Source organism: Cupressus sempervirens, chromosome 1, assembly GCF_028749045.1.
Source record: "Cupressus sempervirens isolate cs-2001-9-10 chromosome 1, ASM2874904v1, whole genome shotgun sequence".
Taxonomy (NCBI): Eukaryota; Viridiplantae; Streptophyta; class Pinopsida; order Cupressales; family Cupressaceae; genus Cupressus; species Cupressus sempervirens.
Genome location: NC_143118.1, coordinates 105051187 through 105073841, shown reverse-complemented (window position 1 = coordinate 105073841; position 22655 = coordinate 105051187).

Here is a 22655-nt window from a genome sequence, read left to right as displayed (position 1 = left end):
ATGAGCTATCATGTTTGTAGTAAGTTTTTCAATCTCTTGTCTAGATGGCTTCCTTAATGTGACCTCTTCTTTGGCATTTACCATGTTGCACACATTATCTTCAACATCACTCTCATCAGAGAATATTTGCTACTACACTTTGTTCTGAAACTGCCTTTGCTCATTTACATCTCTTTCATAATCCTCACAATTAGAATAATCATAGTCTGACTCAAACCTATTACATCCTACATCATCATTGTTTTCTTCATGTTGTTGATATTTTTCTACTATAGTCTGATATCTAGGGAAGGACAAGGCTATTGCACAATATTCAAGGGCATGGGGTCATTGGCACACAAAGCACCATGTAGGTTCGGTATTGAATTTAGGATCATCCACTAAATTTACAAAGTTTTTGGATAAGGGATTAGGGGTGACCCTATTATTGGTATTCTTGGGGGAAGGGACATTAGGCTGACCATCTTTCCAGGCGGTATTATAAGGGAAATTTTACAACCTATTTTGTTTATTGAAATTTGATTGATAAGGGATCTTATTGTTAGTGGAATTTCTATCATTCTTTATCTGAGGCAAATTTAGGTTCTTTATAGCATTTAGAACTTGGCTTATCTCGCTAGGCTCTTGCTTCTTTCCACCTATATTTTTATGATTCTCCTTTCTATTTCCCTTATTACAAAGCAACCTAGGTTCATCTCTTTTAGTTTCTAATCTTCTTGAGATCCTCAAATTATTCTCTACATTCATAGCAATTCTAAAAGCATCTCTTAAACTCCTAGGTTCCTTGTCCCTAAGATGGTATGTCATTTCACCATCAAAAGTATTTAGATAAGTGATTAGATATACCTTGTCATCAATTCACATGGTTTTCATTAGCTCATACATTCTCTTCTAAAATCTAGTATTGAATTCAGTGACAGAATGATTAGGCAACCTCTTGATGTTATTGAATTCACTCAAAATGTAGCTCTAATTTTTCTTGTCACCATCTTGCTCCTTGGAAAAATATTCAATGTCTTTCCAATCCATAATGGACAATTTAGGAAGTCTTTTGAACCATTCTCTATCATCTTATGTTAATGACTGAACAAATAACTTCATTATGACATCTTTAGCTTCAACCTCATAGTCACTCATCATATCTAGAAAACTCCTTAAGTGATCCTCACAAGTGATAGCATTATTTCCAGAAAACTTATGAAATAGCTCTTCACTCCTATGCTTACCATGCAATCATAAAGTGTAATGAGAAATTTCTCTTTTCACTTACCAACAACTCAGATTGAATCTCAGAAAAATAGAAAAGAATGTCACCGTTGATTTTAGGCACATGCAAAATGAACAACTTAAGTCATCTACCACGTGGGTTGGGCAAATCTGACATATATGATGTGTCCCCATTTGATTCATTCTCACTAGGGCCCATTTGACAACTCAAAAAGTCCCACTTGGCATGATCACCATTATAAAATGGCTTTATGATTATCTAAAAATCCAAGAAGTGAAGGCACGTAAAAAAAATTAAACTTCACTTTCATTCTTATGAGTTCCTTTTACATGTAAAATCATAAGACACTTTATGCCTTCTCATAAACCATCTTTTACACCATGCCAGGACATTACACTTTTACGCCATTTAATAGAATGTAGGTGTGTAGATCAAACCACAATAGCTTTCTACCCCTCCACTCAATAGTTTATTCATATTCCCGTAAAGTGATCTGACACATCTCCTTTAAAACCTTTTATGCTCATACACTTAACACTTTAACGTATGACTAGGAATACCTTTTCAAACTCCTTTCGCTCACCTGCTCAACTTATCACCATAAAGCTATAGGACCATTTTTAAATCATAAAAAGCCTTTACGCCTCTTCACCCAAGGATCAAATATATGATTGGGGAACTTCAAAATGAACTATTTTTCTACTATGGAAAGCATAAGTGTATCCCTATAAAACATAAACTCCTTTATGCCTTTATGTTGCTTGATGAGACATGACCAAGAATGTACTTTGCTCTTATGGGAAACCCTACACCATATGAACGTAAAGGGAAAAAATTAAGTGCTTTACAAACCCTTTTGAAAATTTTAAAAAGACCTAGGGTTTTTACACACTTAGGGCATTTCAATGATTGTTTTAATGAAAAACCTTGAGAATTTAATAGAATTCAAACAACACATGAACTATGGCACAAATAGGGTAACCTAAAAATTTGAAAAAATTATAAGGAATGAAACCCTAATCTACATGATGCAATGACTTAAATTATTTTTCACCAAAATTTTAGAATTTCTCTGCACTGAAAAAATAGACCAATAGTGGCTCTGTCTGGGGATGATATACTACATGAGTCTATGCAAGAATTCAGAATCTATGGTAAAGTAGACCACATACTTGGTACAAGAATGACAACTTCTTCAAAGAGAACAAAGTAGAACAACAAAAATAAGGAACTAGACTATACAAAAATATTTACAAGGATCTACAAAATATACAAAATGTACAAGAACACAAGGAAATCTAAAAACTATTGTTCATGGAAAATAGATACTTTAAGAAAAGTATCTTTTCAAGAATTGTCCATGAATAGGAAATTCAAGAATATCTCTGGTTAAATCCTTCATAAAATATGAATCTTCTCCATTTGTATCACAAATATTATATGGGCCAAGCCAAATTGGGTCAAATTTACCATGCTTTCTTTTATCCTCCATTTTAGCATTCCACATCAATACCATATCACCTACTTCAGATTTCCTCTCAATGGCCCATTTGTCATATAAGTTCTTCATCTGTGATTGTAACTTGGAATTTTGAATAGAACACTCTCTCCTTGTTTCTTCTAATTGCAAAATGTCATCCATTCTGAGTTGCATCTCATCAATGATATCATCTTCATATAGTCAAACAAATTTATACATCTCCTTTAGGTTATTTTGTGGAAGTCTAGCCTATATACCATAGACCAAATCAAATGGAGTACATCCAATGGCCTTTTTCATAGTAACCCTATCAGCCCACAGAGCTAATGGTAGTTTTGAATCCTAGGCCTTCTTATTTTCTCCCAAATAATTAGTTATCCAATAATTAAAAGACTTATCTTCTTTAAAAAAAATTAACCATTTAATAATATTAATACATCACATGATACATGAAAATTCCTCTATACTAAGTCCATAAAACAATTCCCTAAGTCAACTATTAGTCCTTCTCAATTAATTATTATAGGTTTTTACTAAGAACATGTTACACTTAGTGATAACCTTAATCCTTTTCTTTGCAACTTGAATAACTTTTCATACATGCAATATTATGATGAGAAATCATAGCCACGTCATATGACCTCAACATGTCTTCTTAATGTCCTCAAACTTGATCCTCAAGATATCCACTCTACTAGGAGATATAACAAGTTTACTAGAATATGCCTCTATAAACTCTATCTCAGAAAAGACATCCCCAAAACTTACACAACTTCTACACTTGTCCTTTCTACTTATGACATTAACTTCATAAACTAGATAATAAGAAGTATCTCCCATAACCTGAGGTGGTTATCATACTCAACTAGCTATCTATACCAACTAAATCCTTTTGATGTTCTTCTGTCAGATATCATAGAAGACATCAAACATGCTATGTTGACATCAATGATAAACTTAGTCATGAATGTAACATATCATCAAACCAATCTCCCCCTTTAGCATTCATGGCAATATAGATGAAAAAAAATAGTTTGAAGAATACCAAAAAAAGATAGATAGTCTTCAAATCCTCTTCATCATTCTTACTCCCCCATTGATATACCTCAATGTTCTTAGTACAAAACTATTAGAGTAAATAATTAATAATTATTTATTTATTCTATTTACTTAACCTTACTTAGGTTAATGCATTTATTTAACATTTAGTATTTAACATATGTTGTGGTGAGTTATTGACAAAATAGGAGTTTGTTCCCTTCTAACATATTCCACCTTTTTGTCAAAGAGTTCTTGGTTGTCAACCTTATCTTCTACCACCTTCCAACTTGTTCTACAAGCTTCCTTGAGGCCTTTATAAGTGGTCTCTCCCTCATTGTATTTTCATCATCACTTTTCATCATATTGTAAATACATATTTTCTTGTGTTTGCATATTCTCTCTCTCTCATGTCCACTTAGGATTTTTCCCTTGCTCCACACTCTTCTCTCCTTGGCTCCCCTTTGACAAGTTATTGCATGTAGGTGATCTTGGGTGTCTTCGGAGTTGAATTCAAAAACCCTATTTTGTTTGTGCATTTTTCTTCAAATTAGGGGAACATAAAATTTTCGAAGCACATTGGGCCCAAATGGATGCTGCCATTGGATTTAGAAGGCATTTTTTAGCTAGGATTCATATAAAATTTGTCAAGTTTGGAGACAAGGCTCCAGGAGGAAATTTTTTTTGCTTGGAGGGCTGTCGTACAAATTGTACAGACAATTTTTGACAATAATAATAATAATATTTGGCCACTCCACTAGCGCACCAATGGGTAGCCACCCATGCTTGGCTCGTGGGCCACCACAACCAACTAAGCTGCCACAAAGCAACATGGCCAACCCACCACCGGTGGGCCACCCCACCTCTACAAGTTCTCCACCTTCTATGCCTATTTCTAGCTCTAACTTTGGCTACACCACCTCCTGAGTCTGCTCTGATGGTTGTGCCCTGCTCTGGTTATGGTTATCCCCTACTCACCGCTTATACACATGGACACAATCTACGATAGTTGCATGGACACTGCATACACTAGCATTTGACACTTGGCATTCCTTTTGAACAATCAACACTAGTAGCTAGTGTAGGGGTGACACATCACCTCAGTGCCACATGGCACCTTACCATGTGGACCCGCCACGTCACCTATACCATGTCATATTTTGCCACATGGTTGCCACATGGACCTGCCATGTGGCTTCTTTTTTGCTATGATGACTGACTAGCCATCAATTTTAAGCCAACAAAATGATTACATCAGCATGATGTCAATGCTACATCACCCTCTTGCACCTCTCCTAGGTCCTTTTTGACCTACCTTTGGTTTTTTGGCCATAACTTGAGCATACATAGGTATTTTTTTGATCTGAAAGAAGCACCAGAAAGCTAGCTCTAAGATGGAGACATTGGTGTAGTATTTTTAGGTTCTTTATGCATTTGAATTGCCCTTTTTTTAGTTGAAGTTTGAAGTTGTGTGTTTGACTCCGATTTGCATATCTTTTGTATTCCATGTCAATTTTTTGAAAACGTTATATTTTTAGAAAGCTGGTTTTGTCACCTTTTCAAAAATCTAGTCCTTTTCCTTAGATTTTGGCCCATGCTCTTTCTACCATGTTTTTGGCATTTTTGCTATATGGTGGATATCTTGGGTGTTTTAGGTCCGAGGATCATTTTCTTGGCATGGTTTCTTTTATTTTAGGTTGTCCTTTCTTTTGTGTAAGCTTTTTCCTTGTTTTGATCATTGTAGATATCATTTGTAAGCTCTTTATGTATATGCACTAAGATAAAGTGTCACTTTTGCATTTTAGGTTCATGAACGTTGTTTTTGAGTCAGTTGCACATGAACTATTTTTATAAAGCACCATGGGGGGGATAGTTGTTTGCTATTTTAGAACTTCTCCCTTTGTCAAGTGAGTGTCCCTTCCATGACATTAGCCCCATGTAGTTTCGTTGTGACCATGTCTTTATAGATGTTTGTACCTCTTCCTCTCTCGTTGTTCTTGGTTCATCTACAGGAGACTTTGGCCTATCTTCTTAGTTGCCTATCATCTCACCCTGTTTGCATTAAGGGGGGGTTATGCCATTATTCTAATGCATCCTTGGTTCGATGGTTTGATAGTATGAACTATGTCTTCAATGGTTGATCTTATATATAAGGTGATTGTAGTGGCTAGTTACCTATGCATTTCGGTGAGATGGATCATCTACCATATACACATGCTCAGTTCGTGCCTTCTTCTTCCATGGAGGTTCTTCAAATCAATAGTTTTCTTTTTTGGTAGTAGATTTGCTACTTCTTCATGCTTCAGTGATGCTCTTCATGATCACTCCTTGTTCTTGTTTTAGGGGACATTCCCCTAGTTGGAGGCTTCTTCAGTTCTTCACTAGGTTCTTACCTCTTTTTGGGGGAGGGTTTTTCCCTCGTGGTTTTCTCTCTTTTCCTATTTTCAGAGGTTGCATCTCTTTTCTTTGTACATCGGTACTTAACACGGCCTCATTATTGGGACCCATCCTGCATTTCATCTTAGTTTTGTAAGCTTAAAGAATTTGCCTAAGTTTCACTTAAGGGGGGATGTTAGAGTAAATAATTAATTCTTTATTATTTATTCTATTTACTTAAGCTTACTTAGGTTAATGAATTTATTTAATATTTATTATTTAATGCATGTTGTGGTGAGTTATTGACAACATGGGAGTTTGATCCCTTCTAGCATATTCCACCTTTTTGTGGAAGAGTGCTTGATTGTCAACCTTATCTTTTACCACCTTCTAGCTTGTTCTACAAGCTTCCTTGAGGCCTTTATAAGTGGTCTCTCCCTCATTGTATTTTCATCATCACTTTTCATCATATTGTAAATACATATTTTTTTGTGTTTGCATATTCTCTCTCTCTCATGTCCATTTAGGGTTTTTCCCTTTCTTCATGCTCTTCTCTCCTTGGCTTCCCTTTGACAAGTTATTGCATGTAGGTGATCTTGGAGGTCTTTGGAGTTGGATTTCATCAACTCCAACAAAAACTGTTATTACAAATTCATGCCAAACTTCTCCTTTAGTATAATACTTTCTTGCAATACTTCTCATGCATTGAAATACTTCTCCCCCATGATAGTATAATTTTTTTCATGCCACACTTCTCCCCCATTGACATCAATATCAAAGTATTTTGCAACCAACATCTCTACATCAAACTCTAAAATAATTGATACTTACTTAGCTTGAGTATTAAAAGACACTATTCAACAACATTAGCAACATCAATAAGAGTCCTAAATGACTCTATCCATTATAGATAATCCCCATATAGGAAGCATCAACATCTAGTCTAGACAAAAAATGGTGCCCTGTTACCTTGGATTGATGCACTCTTGCATCTTCTAGTCTAATGTAGGAAGGGGCATAACCTCTAGTATACCTCACAAATACTCAAAAGTCTCTTTGGGAATGAGGTTAGGGAATATATCTACAATCTTCTCTTTAGTGCTCACATACTCCAATCTAATTTCCTTTTCTACAAATTTTTCTCTAAACATATGATACTTGAAAGAAATACTAGATTCTTATACATATTTACCATGCTTGTGTTGTCACAATGTATAATAATAGGTTCACTAATTTCTATCCTTATATCTTTCAGCATCTAGTTCATCCATATAACTTGATTGCAATTATTTTCTACTGCAACATACTCTACTTCTACTATACTTTGAGATGTAAAATCCTACTTCTTCTTTAACCAAGAAACCAATCTTCCTCCAAGAAAGGAAGCTCCTCCACTAGTGCTCTTTCTATCATCCATATTGCCTACCTAATCTACATCAGTATAAGCACATAGAGTAAAATCATTAGATATTTCATACCATAATCCAAATTATGAAGTTCCTTTCAAATATCTAAATATCCTTTTCACTATTGCATAATTTTCTTCTCTCAGATAAGCTTGGAATCCTACAAAAATTCCAACGAAATTTGCTATATCTGTCCCTGTGGGAGTCAGATATTGCAAACCTCCAATCATAGATCTATACTTCTTCTGCTCAATAGTAGTGTCTCATCCTTGGTAAATAATTTTTTTCTAGTTACCATAGGTGTTCCAATAGGTTTACATGTTTCCAAACAAGACATTTTCAATAAATCCTTCAAGTACTTAGTCTAAGAAATAAAGATTCCTTCCTTATTTTGTACTATCTACAATCCTAGAAAACATTTCATCTCTCCTATCATACGCATTTCAAATTCTTTCTTCATTTATTCTAAAAACTTTTAACTTTCTTCATCATTTCCTCCAAATATGATATCATCAAAAAATATTACCAAGATCATCAAACCATCACCAGTTTCTTTTCAATACATATTACTATCTGTCATACCTTTGCTATATCTAAACTTTTTCAAATACTTGTCCAACCTTGCATACTAGGTTATGAGTTCTTGCTTCAATTTATATAGTGCTTTCCTCAGTCTACACTCTCTGATCTTGTCATCTATCAAAGGGAATTCTTTAGGCTACTCAATGTATATATCTTCTCTAAGTTCTCCATTCAAAAATGTTGACTTGACATCCATCTGGTATACTTTGAATTTCTTTTGTGCTGCATAGGCTAAGTATAACCTTACTACTTCTATTCTAGCCACTAGATCATAAGTCTCCTCATAGTATATTCCTTCTTTCTATGAGTAACCTTTACATACCAATCTTTCTTTGTTTCTTAGAACTTATCCTTGCTCATTCATCTTGTTCTTGAATGCCCATTTGGTTCCTATCACATTCTTATCTACTAGTCTAGGGACCAGTTCCCATGTCTCATTCTTTACTATTTGATCCAATTCCTCTTTCGTACCTTGCTTCCAATAGTCATCTTTACATGCTTCATGTACATCTCTCAGCTCAACTTGAGATATCAAGCATAGTGCATCATTAACTCTTCTTCGTGTCATCACACCTTTGTCTTTTCTTTTGATGATATATTTGGATGGGTGATTCTTTATCATATTCTTTCCTAAAGTAGGAGTTATTATCTCAACTCTTGGCTCTACTAAAGGTTCCAAGCTTTTTTCTTTTCTTTTATCTTCTTCATTTTGCAAATCATTGTTAGTTTCAAGAAATACTTCATCATTTCATGGCTTAGTAACAACAACATCATCATTTGAATTGTAATCAACCATTGTCTCTTATATTCTTAATTTCTCATAAATTCTCACATTAGCACTTTCCATAATAGTCTTATTTCTTTGATTATAACATCTATAAGCCTTGTTTCTCAATGAATAACCAAGAAACATACCTTCATCACTTCTAGCATCAGACCTACCAATGTCATCATCTCTCTTTGTTTCCTCCTTGAGCTTTAATACCTATAGTAATTTCTTATATCTGCCTATATATGCCCTTATAGATTCATCTTCCATCATCTTATCATCTTGAAACACAAAAATCCAACTTTATAGCCTCAACTTCTTAGAGTGTGCATCACCTTCAAAACTATTTTCCAAAGCTTTCCAAATCAAATGTGAAGTAGGAAGTGATTTTACCTAATTCTACTCAATCTCAGGAAGTCCAGTCAATAGTGCTTCCCTAGCTCTCATGTCACACATGAAAAGATCTCTTTCTACTTCAAACCAACTTTCCAAATCATTTTCTTTGATTATTACTTTCACTGATTTTCTCAAGATCCAATATCCTAGACCCATACACAACAAATGTGTCTCTATCTTTTCTTTCCAACTATCACAGTTTGTTCCATCAAACTTCAGACTATCTTTCCTGAACATGTTCACCATGGATCTCTCAAAGCTATTAAAATTTTTCTTCTAGGACCTAATGCTCTGATACCAATTGTTATAAATAATGGTCCACCAAGATAACTAAGAGGCAGGGTGAATCAGTTATCCAATACTTAAAACACTTATATTTTTTAAACAAACTTATCGAGTCAATCATATCAATACATCACATGATAAAGGAAAATGTCCTTCCTTATTACTAAGTCCATAACACAATTCCCTAAGTCAGCTATTAGTCCTTCTCAATTAATTATTATTGGACCTTACAAAGAACATGTTACACTTAGTGATAGCCTTAATCTTCCAATGTTCAACTTGAATAACTTTCTATCCATGTAATGTTATGATGAAAGTGAGCTTATCCGCATCATACTTAGCATGTCTTCTTAATGTCCTCAACCTTAATCCTCAAGATATCTACTCTGCTAGGAGATATAACAAGTTTACCAGAACATGCCTCTATAAATTCTATCTCAGAATAGACATCACCAAAACTTACATAACTTCTTCTAGACTTGTCCTTTCTAGCTCTGACATTAATTACATATACCAAATACTCAAAAGTATCTCCCATAACCTTAGGTGGTTATCATGCTCAATTAGCCATCCATACCAACTTAATCTTTCCATTGCTCTTTTGTCAGATACCACAAAAGACATCAAACATGCTATGTTGACATCAATGACAAACTCAATCATGAATGTAACATATCATCAAACCAATCTTCCAATAATATCAACAATGTCTTTCTTGGTAAAAATGCTCCTTTTATAACCCATATAACTCAACTTTTCTCTAGGTTATCTTATAATCTTTTCTTTACAAATCCTCTTCATCGTTTAATCAAATGATAGCATTCAAACCAAATTAAGAAATTGTCTCACCAATAGTAGTAAGTTTGACGTTAGTGACAAAATAATGTTTTTTCCATGATATATTTTGAATCAATATTCTTCACTACAACAATCTCCCTCTTTGGCATTGATGGAAAACCAATACCCACAATAATAATAATAAAGAAACTTAATAAATTTGAAATCTCTCCCTCTATCAATATGTGTTTCTTCCTCTACATACTCTAATCTCTTCCTTAGATTTCCCCCTCATCTACTCTTGTCATTTGAAAATCTTTGTCCTTCCTTTTATGATATCTCTAATATCTCCCATTATACATTATCAGTAAACTCCCCCTCTTTAACAACAATGCCAAAGACCAGTCATCTACACATGTAGATATAATCAATTTAGTGTCTCCCTCTGTCACCTTGCATGTGAGTGTAAAACTTATGTTTTTTCCCCCTCTTTACCTCAAGAAAGTCCTAAAGTAAGACCCACTACATCAAATTTTAAAATATGCCATTCAACTTAGTTAAATATCTTACTTCTTAAGTAGCTTTGGATAGGGGTATTACCCCTAGTTTACTTCTAAGATATTTATATGCATCCTTAGGTAAAGTTTTTGTGAATATATCAGCTATCTATTCTTTTTTATTCACATATCCCATGCTCACTTCTTTGTCTTGAACCAATTCTATCAAGTAATGATACTCGATTAAAATGTGCTTTGTCTTTGTGTGCATCACATGATTCTTAGATATGTTTATAGCACTTACATTGTCACAATAGAGTACCATAGGTTTAGTAATTTCCTCCTTTATTCCTTTGAATAACTATTTAATCCATACTACATGTCTACAATTCATTGCAACATCCACATACTCATCTTCACTGATAGATTGTGAAATACAACTTTGCTTCTTACTAGTCCAAGTAACCAATCTTTTCCCTTAGAAAAATGCTCCTCAACTTGTACTTTTCTTGTCATCAATAGTTCCAACCCAATTGGCATCTATTTAGGCTCTTAATTTAAAATTGTCGCTTTTCTTCAAGTATAGACCATAGTCTTTTGTTCCTTTCAAGTTTCAAGTATCTCATAATCCTTTTAATAGCCATTAAATGATTCTACTTCAGATTTGGAGAAAATCTTACAAAAATCCCAACAACTAGTGCAATGTCAGGTCTACTATGAACTATATATTGCAATTTTCCAATCATAGACCTATACAATATTTGATTTAATTTAATAGAATCATCACTTTTGGATAGTTTGTATCCTATCACCATAGGAGTGCTAACTGGTTTTGTGTTGGCCTAGTTTTTCACTTGGAAAATAAACCTTCAAAATTTATTGTGAAAAATTTATTTATCCTTGGGTAATTAGGGTTTGTATGCCTCTTGATTAATTGTTCCCTATAAAATCCCTAATAGTTATGCCCTAATATCATTTATGCCCTAGGTTCCTTGTTCAAATTGTTTTCATTTTTGAATTATGGAGGGAGTTTTTAAATAAAGCCCTAATACCTTTTGAATTTCTCTTATGATAAGGTTTTTTGGTACAAATTCTTTGAAATCTCTCACAAAATCTATTTTTAACCCTAGCTCATGATCCTCTTAACCTAAGGTTTGATCACAATTTTTCCTATTCGTACAAAATTTATCTTTTGAGTCAAGTTAACATCATTTTAATGATAACCCTTAATCTTTCCCAAGATCAGGGGTTGTCATTATGTCACTTTGAATAGTTGTAGAGTGTTTACTCAAAGTAGCATAACAACAATATGACACCTAGTAGTGGGGCACTACTATTATTTTAAGCTCTAGAAATCATCAAAAACATTGATCAAGTCAAAGATCTATGGTTGTCTCTATGTGACTAATGGAAGTTGTATGATCTTGAACCATAGCGATGTAGAGATAATACAACATGTACAATTGGTGGTAACTTTTTAAAACTAGATATAGTAATGAAGGAGGATAACAAGAATCATTGATTTTAGGATAGATCCAAAAAACTTTTTATGTTTCCATAGAAAGGTGAAGGTTGTTTAATCTATACAACATAATAAAAAACTAACACATATCACTGTGGGCCCATTTCAATCAACAATAAAGTTTTTTATAGCTGCAAATAAAAGCTAAATTGAGGGTTTTCTCTATGTCACCAATGGAATTTGCATTGTTTTTAACCATAGTGATGTAGTGACATAATGACACATAGCATGTATGGCCTACTTTCTAGTAAGTTAAGTGTGTACTTCCCATTCGTTAGATCTAAGGAAGATCTAAGACAGTCATTATGTTTCTCATGAGAACTACTTGATCATTACCCATAGCGACATAATGACATGGTGACATGTGTTTGATACATTGTATCCATTACATGAAGGATGTCAAGAAAGAAAAATGTTTCCAGATGTCATGGTTTGATTTGTTTGACTGTCAGATTAGGAAATTGAAGATGACTCAACTTACAAATTAAGTTTTCTTTCATCAACTTATTTGTGAATCAATGACCCATTTTTAGTTTTTTAGAAGATGTCATTTCTACTCTCGCTAAAAAACTTATGATAATTAAATATCTCTTGTGTGAATTTATTTGAAATACATAATGGAAAATTTGGTTTTTATCATTCTGAAAACAAATTGCTGAGGAATTGGAGCATGGAGCCTGCTAGAAATTATTTATTGTGTGAAGAAAAATTGTGATTTGTCTGCATTAGTGATCTACTACAATCTCTAGATACAAATTTACAAGCCAAGTAAGTATTTTTCTATCCACAAGAATAATTTGGGAATCCTATATCTAATTAATTACAATGCCTTCAAAGAAAGGTTTCTCTAGACAAAGGGATTATGATCATATGAATATTCATGATGACTTCTTAGAGAAGTTAAATGAGTCCACTAATGATGCTATGTAAATGAAAAAACTTATTTTGGTTAGTCCAAGGTTAAATGTGGCCAAAGGTTTTTATGTTAGGGGAAATTATATTCCAAATGCAATGACATCTAAAACTGAAATGGTTCTTAGAGAGAAAACTATTCACCCCTCATGACAACATTTGGAATTTTGACCTAGGAAAATTGGTCATCCTAGGATTTTTTATGGATTCAGACCTCCTCACCTCTATACCCTAATGTATGACCAAATAAAAAAAATTGTAAGGGGAATAAGTGGAGAATTTTTAGTGAAATTTATGCTTGGGGAAATTCAAGAAGCATTTGGAATGGATCCTACCTCACAATATCACAAGGTCGTTGATTTCTAGGGTTTGGAGTAGGAGTATTTTTCTTAGAATGATCAAATTAGGTAGGGGGCATTGAGAGAACATCTAGCTACAACTAGAAATCTAACATTAGTCATATCTTCTACCAAGAAATTTTTAAAGAAGAAATATATGTCTTTATGTAGGGTTTTTGGTGAAGATCAACAAGATTTTATCCCTATAAAATTTGTGTATATGATGATATACATTTCTTTTTTAGGGGTTAGTGTTATTTTCTACTTTGCAAAATTCTTGGCTGAAGAAATTTATGTGGGATTAATTGGGATTGCTAAAGGAAATATTGAGAAAATATTTTGTCTTTATTCTATATTGATATATGTGTTTATTTTCAAATGGGCCCAATATTTTGAGAAAGAGATGGAGTTAACAAAAGAACATTAAGGAGAGCCTCTTCCAATTCAATTGCGGATTGTAGATATGACCTGGGATGTAGGGGAAGCAAGCTTTGTGAGGTTTGACAGGTGCTTTGCTTCTAGGTTGAGGATTCTTTTTCAAATGATAATCCAAGGATAGATAAGTTTCTTTTAGATTTTATTAGACCTATGGACTTCCCAAAAAATTTGACAATTTCCCATAATTGGGTAGATAGCATCCTATATTGAGTGTCTACTATCTTTAGGGTATATAGATCTTAGGGGACCCCACATGTGTTGCTAAACCAAGTACCTTTTAAGGTAGGTTTAGCAAAAAATTTGTACCAAATAGGTGGGTTGGAAGAGATAGAATTGACTGGTAGATCAAAGCGTTCTATTTTCCCAACCTGCACTATTGCACATCAATTTATAATTACAAAAGGTGGCTAGATTTTTCTTTATAAAAATTTGAACCCTTACAAAATGACTATTTCTCATGATAGGTTCAATGATAGCAAGGGATACTTTAAAAATTTTAGACAAAGAGCCAAGGCCAAATCTCATAAACATGACTTCTATTATCTAGAAGGCATAATTTCCTTGCAAGAGCAGGAATTAAAAAAGGAGAAATGGAGAATCTACTCTAAGTATTAGAATTCATTAATTGTTTTGCAAAAGAATATAGCCCACTAAAAAAAGATAGAACATTGGATGATAAGATGAATAAGCTAATGGAAACATTTGCAAAGGTTATGGACACCATGAACAAAAAGAAAGCCCTTGTTATCATCACTTATCCTTATAGGGAAAGGGAAGTCATGAAGAGATTATCATTTAGGCCTATTTTAGCCTCAAGTCAATTGGTCATTCAAAAGAAGAATGGATACAATATAGTTAGGATTAAGTGACAAGGTGGTGTTGAGTAGAAGGAAAGGGTTGAATCATTAACTAGTATTTTGGAAGGAAAGCCTTAGCTTGAAGAAAGGTCGATGGAGACCAAGACACAAAAAAACAATGGAAAGTAGGTATCTCAAAAAGAGATCTATACACCATCTTAGTCTCCCTTACATTTGGCAGAAGAAAAAATCACTAGAGACCAAATTGAATAACCTCAATCCCAAGGTAGAGAATTTATTACCATAGTAGAAAGAGAGGAAGGAAATCTTAAAGAACCCCCTATGCCAAGCCTAGAATTGGTTGTGGCTGATTTCAAAGGAAAAGAGATACTTCCTATAATCAAACTGGCTAGCCATGAATTCTTGTCTAATAGTAACTTTATAAAATTGAGGGCCTTCTATGAATTTGCATGCAAAATGAATATTGCTAATTGTATGGATGGAATGTGGCCTCAATTGTAACACACACACTTCAACATGGTCATGTATGTGGATTCATCCTAAGATGAACACGAGATTGTTCACTCAAAATAGATCCAACAAGGCAACCTATTGCCTTCTATCTAGAAGGATTTTGACTATTTAATATCCTCAAATTTGAGGTGTAGGCAATCAGGCCCTCTAAGAATGAAGGATTTAAGAATGTAACTAGTCTATACGAGAAAGCAATGTAGTCTAAATGTGTTGTGCAATTGAGCTAAGAACCTATAAAATAAACTAGATTAACCATATGCATTTTTAAGAACTAGATGAGATTAAGCTAAGAATGTAAACATATGAGAATATGTGAGCTAAAATGACTATGAAATGTAGCACAATTTGATATCAATCAAAAATCCACCTCCTTAATGAGGAATTGGGGGTTTCTTAAATAGAATTCCTGAAATCCTTCAACGGTTGAGATCAACTCAGATCGACAATTGGGATTGAAGCATAGTTTTAGTCATAGTGGAAGATTCCAAATTTAGATGGAGTTAACTACCTTAGATCCAGAGTGCAAGAAATAATTAACTCAGATAGACTTTAGTGTGAGAGCAAGTGATTTGGATCAATTCTAATTTGATCAGTAGTTAACTAGGACTTTCCATTTTGAAATGAAGAGTAGAATTAGGAAAGATATTTAATTTACTAAAATGAGATATGACCTCATAAGTACCTTTTCCATTTACTTAAATAATTTCATTCAATTAATTAGAATAGGCATATTTATTAAATTAAATAAATTTAATTCCTTAGTACATTAGCCTTAGGTGATAGTTTAATTTAATAAAGTATAAATACTTTAGATTAAATTAAATTTAAATAAAATAGGTTCAATGTGACTAATATGAGTAAATACTATAGGAATTAAATAATAAGTATGATGAATGCAGATTAGGGTTTTCTACATCTGACAATTAAGTCATGTAGTGAATGTCAAAACAAGAATTTGCCTAAGGAAATAAGACTTTAGCATTGATCAGATAGACCAGAATTGGTATAATGGCAATGGGCCAATTTTGGGGTATTACATTTTGCCCCTCTTTGAATGAATGTGTGAGCATCATGTTCAAATCAAAGAAAATTAGAAAGTATGATGCATAGATCAAGAAATGAGATTGGTTTCGAAATTGATTCCATGGAGACCAATTGATAAGCTTTTAAGGACCATCTCCAGAATGGAGCTTAATCCTAAGGAATCCAAGTAGAACATCTAGATGCCTAAATTGAATAGATAAGCTTTGAAAGATTATGTCCATAATGGAGCTTAACCTTAAGGGATCTAGATAAAACATCATAGCTACCTAAATTGAAACAAGCTTTTAAAGGTTATCTCCAGCATGAAGCTTAACCTTAAGGGATCTAGATAGAACATCATAGATACTTGAAATAAGATCCAATTATGAGACATAAAATCATCCCCAAAATGTGGATTTATCCTTAGGAGTTAGGGTTTAGACTATCTCGATACCTATCCATTAGACTCTAACCATAAATGTTATAAGCTTTTAAGGACCATCTGTAGAATGAATCTTAATCCTAAGGAATCCAAGAAGAACACCTAGATATCTAAATAAGATCCATTTATGAGTCATAGAATCATCCCTAGAATGAGGCTTGATCCTTAGGAGTCAGGGTTTAGACTGTCACAATACTTGTCCATTAGTCTCTTAACCGTAAATGTTATAAGATGTGATCAGTTGATCAAAAGATGAGTCTGATGTCAAAGATGTCAGAAAGAGGGGAACAAGATGCCCCAAGTGATGAGATTCCCCAAGCAATAAGGACATCAGATAGGAAAAAAATACCCCAAGCAATAAGACTCAGAATGAGTTGAAGTTTAGTTCAATGATGTAATCATCCTGCCCCCTCAAGAGTGAAATTGAAGGATGACACACCAGAAATATGATGCAAAGCAGTAGATAAAGAGGTATGGAGGAAATCCAAGATTTAGTAGAATATAGAAGAGATCAAAATGATCAAAAGAAAATTTTGAGTCAATCTAGCATGATTTCAAGGTCCAAAAGACCAAGTTTGACCAAAAAGTTGACTAGAATTGATCATGGTTGACTTGAGTTGACTATTTCTAAAATGTATTTCAAAAATATGAAGAATTTCAAATTGAAAAGATTTCAGGAATCCTAAAATATCAAAAAAAATTAGACTGCACAAGCATTCGATTGCGTTGGGCCCAAAATTTTAAAATGGATTTTTGAGGCACTTAAGTGTGTCAGATTTCAAATTCAATCCCAAAAATGGATCTAGAGTAGTTGAATTAGCTAGGGAGTGATTTTTGCCCAAATCAGAGCACTTTGAAAAATTAGGTCAACACCTATATAAGGGCCCAAGGGGTTATTTTCAAATCATTTGTGCGTTTTTTCTTTTAGTGAAATAAGAGCTCTAAGAGATATGGTAGTGAACATGTGAGATCATTGTTTTGAGTGCTCCTGATGACATAGTCAACCGAAAGACTATGGACCTTCAGTGAGTCATCAATATCCCAAGTTTGTACTTTCATTTTTATGTGGTTCCAGGTCATTTATCACATTTTTTGTATTTTTTTCAACTTGGTTAATGAGTCTTCACACCAAACTATCCTTTCTCACATGAAGATTAGTCACTTCTTGCACGAATAATCACTCATCAAGTGTTTTCCCACATGCGTCTGTAGAAGTGCTTGTGCAGGAGGCACCCACTTCTCACATAGAAAATGAGAAATTCCTCTCGATCTTCATTTGTGAGATCTTTGTTTCTCATGTGATATTTTGATTTCTCACATGAAGACATGAAATATTGTGCAAGATCTTGCTCTTTTGCATGAAATCTAGTGACATCAAAGTGCAATTTTTCAATTTTTACATTTTAACTTGAAATTTGTAGTTTTTTTTCATCATTCCATTGTATTGACCGAGTGCTGATTGTTTGCTTGTTTTTGGTGGTTGTGTATGCAAAAGATCTTTGATGACATCTCATTTAGATCCCACTATCCACCATATGGAGCTTTGTTATAGAGTCTCAATGATGTTGATAGGGCACATATCACCTGATTGGGTCTATCTTCACTATGCTAGATCCTAGCAATGCTGGTGAATCATGGCCTGCTTACTGCCTTGGTTGAGAGTTTTCATTCGAAGATGAACACCTTCCATCTACCAGTGGGAGAGATGACAATCACCATAGAGGACATCTACTAGATACTACAAATCCCATTCCATAGGGAAAGGGTGTTATATGATGTGGTGCCTCGAGCAAGCACAAAGGCACTATCTGCCATTTTTGGGAGGCAGTTAGCGAGTAGACGAGCTATCACCTAGGATGAGCTAGTACACACTTATGGGTTGACACATAGATTGTTGGTAGTGTTAGTGATCTTCCATAGCTATTTTTTGATTTCGAATAGGGGACATCATGGATTGGAGTGTGGTTGGGGGGTTATGATGCACCAGATGATGGATGCCCCAGAGATATTTGGGTGGGGTCAGTGCATGCTTCCACACATGTTTCACGAGATGCATGAGATAGTCTTCCATGGGAAGAAGACTATGGCTGCTGGGGTGTATGTGCTATAGATCTAGGCATGGGAGAATTTACCAGTGTGCAAATCCATTAATGAGGATGCCCACAAGCCAATGGAGCTATATATCTACAAATATCAAGGAAACATTATGCAAGTTGCCTTAGGTAAGACTAAGCATTGGAGGACTCATCTTGATGACCTAGTCTCCATCCTATGGCTGCCCTAGCAAGAGACAGAGGATTGGGATAATGCTCCTAAGGAGCTAGGCTAGATGTTCTACTCACAACCACTATTGGGTAGGATGCCATAGATTATCAAGAGGTTTTCTATTTCATGAGTGTGACAATAGTATGGCCGACCACAGGATATCTCACACGAGTATTGTGCCTATGCAAGATTGGCGAAGGATATAGAGCGGGGATGGCCACCATGACTAGATCTAGGCTGATCCATGATAGATGTGTGCAACATGATTGTGACATAGTGGGACTATCTCCTAGAGATAGTAGATGTAGGGATGACACCCACATATCAAGCTCATTTGATCAGTCACCGATTCTCATGATTCATAGATCCTTTAGGGATGGCTATATAGGCTCCCGAGTGATAGGAACCATAATAGCAAGAGGCACCTTAGTAGCAACAGCAACCATAGCCATAGCCATAGGTCTGACATAAGACTTAGTAGGTTTGACATAGGACTTAGTAGGTGTAGATTCCCCCATGGAAGATGAGATCTAACATACGTGCTGGAGGTAGCGAGACAAAACAAGTTTGGTGATGGAGGCAGAGGACCGAGGAGTAGGAATCACAACAGCACACACCTCAGTAGTAGGCCCCTGAGTTTTTGGATAAAAAGATGCCAAATCAGCCTACAATAGGGACAAAAGGCATCATATGACACTACCAAGAGTAGATTTTTTAGGCCTCTCATTAGTTGGGAGAGTTATAGATACAAGTAGCTATTAGAGGCAAATAGCTTGTAAAGCAGGATCAAGAGATTGACTAATGGAGAGAGTGAGCAATAACTGCCAAGTAGAGGTAGAGATGTTGTAGGATGAGGTTCATTTACAAGTAGCCCAAGCAACCTATTACATCATAGCATACTTGACAGTGGTGCTTGATGAGGCTCTATAGGTGCCTTGATTCTTTTAGTATGTTTGTGAGTCTAGGGATGTATGACCTCTTTCTAGACCTGACATGCCACCACCTCCTCCTCCACTAGCTCCTCCTACTCCTCTAGGAGGTGAGGGTATAGGACAAAGTTAGATGTTATGTTCCTTACTCTCAATTTTGATATCTAGCTATGTATCGATTGGTGTGCCAACACCATTTTGTATCATTTTGATCGATAGTGCTTGAGTAGTACCCATTTTTTACTGACACATTATTTGATACACACACACACACACGCACGCACACACACACACACACACACACACACACACACACACACACACACACACACACACACACACACAAGATTTTGAGTTGAGTATCACTGTGTACATATCATTTTTATGTTTGCTTTGTCTTGATGTACATGAGATATCAACAAGATGATTATGGGATACATGTTTTGTGCTATGGATGCATATGTACTTTGATGTGATGTGATGTGACTATGTAGTGTAGATAATATGAGTGTATGGATGTAATGCATATGGAAATGAACTAACATCTCATGTAGTGTTGCATGTTTTTGCTTGATAGTGATAGGTATTCCATCAAGGAGTACAAACCAATGAACCAAATGCTTGTGTAGCCATGGAGAATCTAAATACGTTTGAAGAGACCTCCAATCCCCCATCATGAAGAATAGAGATAGAATCACAACTAAATTGTCTACTTATGCGAGTGAATTATGTAATGCAAGACTATATTAAATGCAACCCTAGGTCTAGTTACTAAGCCTCACAATTTATCATCACTGGACATAAATGAAGCTTATATATCCTACAATTACCACTGCCTTTGCAATCATGAAATATGAATAGGAAATATGTCATAGGTTTGTCAAGATTAAATGTAAGCATTTGAGGCACAAGAAGCCAGAATGACCAGAACATTTGTCCCTTTTAATATAGCAAGTTAACATAAGCATCAAAGCATAAATTCTAGGATGACTAGAATGTTGCTTGCATGCAAACATGCCAAACACATAGAAGATCCTTGTTATACTAAGTAATCAGCAAGTAGTATGTCTGTAATGACCTTTGCATCTATAACCTAGGACAAAATGCATCATATATACTTGTAGTGATCAATACATTCAGTTAGTAGGAAAAGTATTAGATATTACTGTAGCATAAAGAATTCACTTCAATAGAGAAGGAGAAGTACCAAACTTACTAATTTGTCCAATTAAGAGGAGTCAAGGTACACATGGCCATCCAACTTGAGATGGAAGCTCTTATAGTGGACACCCGTCTTTCATGAATGTTTTAGATGTTTTGGAACTAAACCACAAACAAAAAAGAAAAGAAAAGAAAAGAAAAGATCATACCCCATGTCCTTACTTCTCTAGTTGATAAGGACATCATCGAGTTGTTCAAGGGGACCTAAGAAAGAAAAAGCAAAGAAAACAAAGAAAAGCTCAAGATATCCAAAGAATTTCAGCATTATGAGTTCAATGTTTCATTTTATAGGAGTAGTGTTATTGTACAGAATATGAATCGAGTAAATCTCTTTAGTAAGGTTGACAATACTAGACATACACATTCAAAATGACTGGTGACTAAAGTCAAGGAGGAATCTTTGAGATGAAGATCTTGAAAAAGGACCAAGTGATAGTAGATAGACATAGTTAGAATGACTAGTGACTAATGCGATAGATCTTCCATGAGAGGATCCAAAACATAACACAAGCAATAGTAGGAAGACACAGCTGAAATATTTGGTGACTAAAGCTTAAGAGATCTTCCATGAGAGGATCCTGAAACATAACATAAGCAACAGTAGGCAGACACAGCTAAAACAACTAGTGACTAAAGCTTAAGAGATCTTCCATGAGAGCATCCTAAAATGTAACATGAGCAACAATAGGTAGACACAGTTGAAATAGCTGGTGAGTATTGCGAAAAAGATTCTATACCACTATAGGTTGTTGCCTCTGAGTTGTGACAAGATGTAATCTGTAGATACATGAGAAAATGTAGGAACTAAAGTAAGAAAGGAAAAGCATGAAAGTGATTGTATAGTAAGCTAGAAGATGTGCTGCAAGATGGAGCATTGGGAACAAGAGGCACCTATTTACTAGGTTTTCACCTTCTTGGCAGAGCGTCTCTTTTTGTGCTACCATGATGCCTATTTACTAGGTTTTCATCAATGGCACTTTTTGTTTTCAATTTTTTTGTATTTTTCTCATTTTGATTTTTTTGTGTTTTGGTATTTTTCAATTTTTTTGGTATTACCAAGGTGCCTATTTCTAGGTTTTCACCAAGGTAATAAATTATTATTTTTCAAGACATTTTTCAGATTTTTAATATTTTTTAGGACATTTGAGATATGTACAAAGAGTTATTGATATCAAATCAACTGTAAAACTACTTCAAGTGGAGAGTGTTGATAGGTTCCTTAAGCACTTCTCCTTTGGTTGTGAAAATTTGATAGGCATTGGATCCATATACTGTAGTAATGATGTAAGAACCTAGACAGGTTGGTTCAAACTTCCCTTTTTGGACTCATTGCTATTGTTTCTTAGGGTTCTCTCTCAGGACGAGATCACCTAGCTAGAAGTCATGTGGCCTTACTTTCC